The sequence below is a fragment of the Macrobrachium nipponense genome, chromosome 30 (assembly GCF_015104395.2).
Source record: "Macrobrachium nipponense isolate FS-2020 chromosome 30, ASM1510439v2, whole genome shotgun sequence".
Taxonomy (NCBI): domain Eukaryota; kingdom Metazoa; phylum Arthropoda; class Malacostraca; order Decapoda; family Palaemonidae; genus Macrobrachium; species Macrobrachium nipponense.
In genome coordinates this window covers 41,431,283-41,437,282 of record NC_087218.1, presented here as the reverse complement: position 1 = coordinate 41,437,282, position 6,000 = coordinate 41,431,283, and the positions used below count along the sequence as shown (strand labels likewise).

At 37.0% G+C, this 6,000-nt stretch overlaps 1 protein-coding gene and 1 long non-coding RNA gene across 2 annotated transcripts in view; one reads left to right on the top strand and one right to left on the bottom strand.

Annotated features, from left to right (window-relative positions):
- The window catches only part of LOC135202465 (vang-like protein 2), a 455,973-nt gene that overhangs the window by 114,656 nt on the left and 335,317 nt on the right, over positions 1 to 6,000 (top strand). The window contains exon 3 of the mRNA XM_064231871.1: positions 3,931 to 3,959. The gene's annotated coding sequence lies outside the window, so the exon portion shown is untranslated. The remainder of the gene's footprint in view (positions 1 to 3,930; positions 3,960 to 6,000) is intronic.
- The window catches only part of LOC135202467 (uncharacterized), a 311,171-nt gene that overhangs the window by 229,724 nt on the left and 75,447 nt on the right, over positions 1 to 6,000 (bottom strand). The gene's annotated exons all lie outside the window — the stretch shown is intronic.

Here is a 6,000-nt window from a genome sequence, read left to right as displayed (position 1 = left end):
CTTGTCTCTTAGTTCATAAAGCTTAAAATCTTCATAAACCTTAAAATCTTGTCTCTTAGTTCATAAAGCTTAAAAACTTATCTCACTTTCATCATAGTGTGGTCGAGAGAGAGCTTGAACCTATACTTTTACTTTCTATTATTTCTGCTGTCTTAAAAAATGCAAAACTTCATTCTGTAAAGCTGACATGACGAACGAACCATATCTACAGCAAACAGAACAATTGGTTGAACGCAATTCAAAACCATGCGCAAAGCTTACTGGTAAAATGTTTGATAATATACCCGACCAAAAACTACAAACCAAACTGTGACAGGGAGCAAAACGCTGCACTCTAAACACATTCAAATTATTTCCAATCCTCTCCGCCACCAAGGCCAGTGTAACAAATGATGTAGCTTGTTTATTCCGTATACATCAATGCATCATTAACTGTTCTATAGGAGATTCACATCAACCGTGCATCTCTGATGTCTAAGCCAGTCCCTTACGATGCTCCAGATTGGCTGTTGATAAACCAATCACAGAGCTGGGAACTCTCAGTCTCTCTCGAGAGTTCACATAGGCAGGAGGTATATTCCATCACTCCAGATGGATACTTTTGAAAGACGTATCCCTCAGGAGAGGTGGAACATACACCCTGCCGATGTGAACTCTCGAGAGACTGAGAGTTTCCAGCCCTGTGATTGGCTTAACAACAGCCAATCAGGAGCGTGGTAAGGGAATGGCCTAGACATCAGACGCACGGTTGATGTGAATCTACTATAGTAAGTCTTTACTCCGCAAAATTCTCCAGCTTAAATCTCTCTCCTCCTTTTTTCCCCTTCTTCTCAGGCGTCCTCTCTCTTCTCACTCTCTCTTCATCTCTCTCCAGTTGGCGTTTTGATTGGTGTTTGAAAAGACGTTTTTTCATGGAAATTATTTTTTTTTAAGTCTGCAGGTTTAAGGACAGGCATAATGGAAATTTCAAGTTTTCCGACGAAGTAGGAAATACGTTCATATACACAAAAGGAGAGCAGAGTAACAACATTGTTGATGTCGCGACCAAAATCCCCACTACCCATCGGAACCTCTCCCATTAGAAAGGAATTGAACATTTACCCCAGAGACGAAGATACCAACACAGTAGACTTCGTAGTTCAGCTTCAAGTCTCGAAGCAAATATTCTGGACATACTATAAAATCTTTTGGCGTGTGCAATATACTCTCTCTCTCTCTCTCTCTCCTCTATATATATATATATATATATATATATATATAAAATATATATATATATTATATATATATTACATATATATATACATATATATATAATACATATACATATTATATAATATATATATATATATTAATATATATATATATATATATATATATAATGGATAGAATATAAAAACCGCTCGAGCGACACCCCACAAGTAAACTTCCCCTGTCACGTCTCTCAAAAACTCGAGGCTTACGAAATTCCCAACGGTAATATACCACATCAGAGTCCTCCGCCCTTCGAGTTTGAGCTAAACCAGGAGGCTTTGAAGGGCTTCGCCCTTAGCGACGCACCCTCTTGGGAGTCGTGCTTTTCTGAAGGGGATCGGAGGACTTTCGTTGTTAATGTGATTAAAAAAAACATTCCTTCCTGATTAGTGACTTGCTCAAGTCGAATATTTATTCAGTTCTTTTTTTAATTTGATTATTTCTTTATTTGTTTTCTTTGTTAATTAATTCTGTAATTAGTTTCTTATTTAGTTTATTAACTTATTTATTAACTTATATATTAATTTATTAATATATTTATTTATTATTTAACTTATTTATTTGTGTATCTAATTTATTATTTATTTATTTATCTAGAGAGAGAGAGAGAGAGAGAGAGAAACTATATTTCCTGTCCGCTGTAACTCAGACCAGTAACTCAATGTTACCTGTTACGTCTGAACCAAATCAGACTCTTGTTCTCGAGGCTTAACAAACATCAGTTTTCAAAAAACTGCTCCTCGATAAATTACAAGAATCCCTGAGCACCTTGTAGCCAAGTCCTCGGTGCCTTGTATGGGGATTAACAGAACATACGTTCTTCCACGTTTACCTGATACCTGTAACTTGCGGAGTTTAAAGAGAAGTTACAGTCGCGGTTATTCTTACTGTGGTGACTTCAAGCATCTGATATTTTATGTAGTAATCAATTCGTTTCGTAATATCTTCGGACTAGTGTTATTTCTTATAGTAATTAACTCGCAAAGTGCTAAGTTGATTTAGAAGTTGCTCGATAGCCAGTTCTTAGTACTATTTTTTCCAATAATCGTTATCTTTTTCTCGACAAATTATTTAGAAGACGTCATAAGAAAGTTTAGCCCTTGTTCTAACAACAACACGATCAACAATATCTTCGCTACACTGGTCAACAAAGAAACAAGCTTGTTGCCGATTCTCTTTCCAGTATTAAAAATCTAATAGATTTTAGGGCTTGGAAAATAGGATTCAACCAAGTTAGTTACCAACGCTCTTCCCAATGGTGTCTTCTTGACGTCCGAATGTATATACATCATCAAAATGATGAAAAGGAATACCTCTGGTATTTTTGCTGTTGTGATTATTCCTATCAAACTACGTGAAATTTCCCGAAATATAATAGTTTTCATAGGGAAGAAGAATCACCTTCAATTAGAGAGAGGAAAAAGCAAAAACAAATTTAAACTACTTAAGGACATTCCGTTGCCAGCAGTCTGTCCTTTAACTATCAAGGTTATAAGAAACTTAATTCGCTCGTATTCCTCCAACTCTGTACTAAGAATTATGAGCGCCTGAGTACGTCACGAAACACAACATCAAAGGGAAGTCAAGACGCAGTCATGCAATAGAGAGAGAGAGAGAGAGAGAGAGAGAGAGAGAGAGAGAGAGAGAGAGAGAGAGAGATAGAGAGAGAGAGAGAGACTCATTTCGTGAAGATTTTGTAGGCCAAAACTCTTGCCTTCTTACTGGGCTCCTTTTACACTTTTAGCTCTAAAAGTCAATCTTTCATCTGCCATCACACGTTCTACATTTCATGTGGTCTCTCAATAATTTTAAAAATCCATACGTACAAAAAAAATTTAACTACTTGTTAAATTTAACTACTTTTTTTTTTTTTTTTTTTTTTTTTTGTAGAAAGGACTCTCAAAAATAAAAAGGCAATGAGGGAGCAAGGTCACATTCTACAGAGATGTAACTATACCGCTATTCTACTCTGACCAGCATACAAATTCTTTGGGAAAAACTCTATCGCGAGAGTACATACATATAATGTTCTAATGTTCTAAGAGAACTTCCTGCAACGTCGCAACAACCATTGCGGAGATCTGACAGAATTGCAGCCAGGAGGATTGATAGGGAGGAGTAGGAAAAATAACTTAGTTGAATGTTTAACCCTTGGCCTATTTTCCTCTTTCATCACCTGGTCCATAAACGAGCTAACGACAGGTGTCAACAATCTTCAGCGACTCGTTTTTGGAATTCACCTCAGCACATGTTGTGCCTAATCATTCATTAGGGAAGGGTTCGAAAGCATTGTAAAGGACTTCTAAATTATACACGAACTCGCATCATTTTTTATTATTGAGGACCTCTTAGAGCATTCTAATTACTGTTGTCAGTATCAATTTGTCACAACGGGAGAAATTATTTACACATTTTTAACGCAATTATTGTTGTCACAAGGAGAGAAATTATTTACTATTTTCTACGGTAGTTAACGTTGACAATGCCAAGAAACAGAACCTTAAATAGACAAATGTCGGTTAATACTATAAAATATTCGACAGAAACTTTAAACTATCATATTAACAGTTTCTCTTCAAAGCCCGCCATTCTGATATACAGTATTAGCTCGAAGATACATTGCGAATGTGATACGCGTAGATTTGAAAACCTAACATTGGCTTTTCTTTTTCTTTCCAGAAAGCAGCGAAGGTTTCATACATTCAAAGGTAAGGCAGTCATTTATTTCATCTTTAATATTACTTAAATATTAATTAGCAAATTTTATCACACCCGGAAAAAAAATGAACAAACAAACATTATTGACATATCAAGGTAGCGTCAAAAAGTGAAAAATCATCGACCCCTTTAGTAGGTTCCAAATATTCTCTCTTAACCTTATGGCTAAATTTCATTATCCATTATAACAATTACGGCCACTCGATTGATTATCTCTTGCATAAGTAAAAGAAAAACGTATGTACATAGTCCAACCACGGAAAACGATGATGAAATAAAATAGGGCGTGAATGTTTTAAATCTCATGAAACGGATGTCGAATGCCTCCCTTCCTTGCCACTGACATTCACCGAGACTGCCTGCCGCCGTCCATGTTCCCCCCGTCCCCCCAAAACCCACAACCCACCCAGCCCTCCACCTTCGGCACCCAACAAAGCTATGCTTACGAAAGGTCAGTATTAATAAGACAAGGGACGAAGAGGCTAGCTGGTAACCGAAAATCTAGGACTCTCCCAACCACATCCTTCACATCATGACGTGAAGATAAAACCCTCCACGGTTGATCAATTAACTCCTGAGTGCCCCTTCCAGAGTGGAATGTATTTTTCTATTAAACGAGTTCTCGAGGTTTGTTCCACGTTAAGAGACTTGGTGGGCGAGACCGAGAAGTATCATACATCCGTAAAGTGGTCAGAGACTAGACGGCACACACACACACACACACAGATCTTTTTATCATCAGTATGTAAAAGGTTACTTATGTGCTTGTTTGTGCCCGCTGCTTTCTCGGTTGACAAGTCCAGTTTAAGTCTAGTTTAACTCTTGTTCAGCTGTTCGCATTGGGTGTTGAGATATCGCGAGTTCTGGTGTACTTATATCACGTCGGCTTTTCCATTTGATCCTTCTTTCACAAAGAATAAAATGGAGTCCTTACATATGGTAAGCTATATTTTCAATCTATTTGTGCTTTCCTGGTGAAATAATTGATCCCTTTTTAGATATCTGTAAAAGCAAACTATTGAGATGGTTTTTTGTCTGTCCGTCCACCCTCAGGTCTTAAAACTACTGAGGCTAGAAAGCTGCGATTTGGTATGTTGATCATCTACCTTCCAATTATCAAGCGTACCAAATAGCAGCCCTCTAGCCTCAGTAGTTTTAATTTTATTTAAGGATAAAGATAGCCATGATCGTTCGTCTGACACAGGTATATGTGGCACAGGTATATGAGCCATTAACACAGGCCACCGCCGAACTCTGGTTAAAAGTTTCATGGGTTGTGGCTAAGAGTTTCATATAGCATTATACGTTGACAGAAAACTCGATTGCGCCGAAGTTTTGTTCCTATACATAATCAGCACTGGCTATCATAATTCCTTCCAAGAGTCAAGCTCAATATTAAAGAGGTGAAACAAAAAAGTCTGACTTCGAAGGAAAATATTTCAGGCTATGTAAGAGTAAATAAAGTGCCACCCAGCTGACTTCGAAAAAATGCCATAGCCCCTGAGGGTATGAGAACCACATGCTGCGGGCATAAGACTTGAATTCTGGATATTTATATATATTTGATTTTAATGCGCCAAGATATACACGAGTACAGTTTGTAAATAAATATCTATATAAAACTATAAATGCTTTTGATTTTCTTGCATGTTCTATTCCTGGCCTAACTACTCATGCCTAAAGTACTTAGTAAACTAAGTATATTAAGTTAATATTGTTAACAAATAGGACTTGAGTGGACTCTAAGCAAAGAGGGTATGGAACCATATCGGGAATACATTGGGGGTCTGGAGTCCACTGGAGTCATCCAAATGTTAAGAACCGAATCACGTAGGTTTCCTGTGAATTATGTCTGCCTGGTATAACAACAACTTTCATTACTTCCATTCGTATACCATTACATGTAAGATAAAGGTTACAGGAGCTGTATGCAAGATCTCATAATGTCTGTTAACATCTAATATTTAGTACATTTATATATACACATACATTCACACATTGCTAATATATATACATATACATACATATATA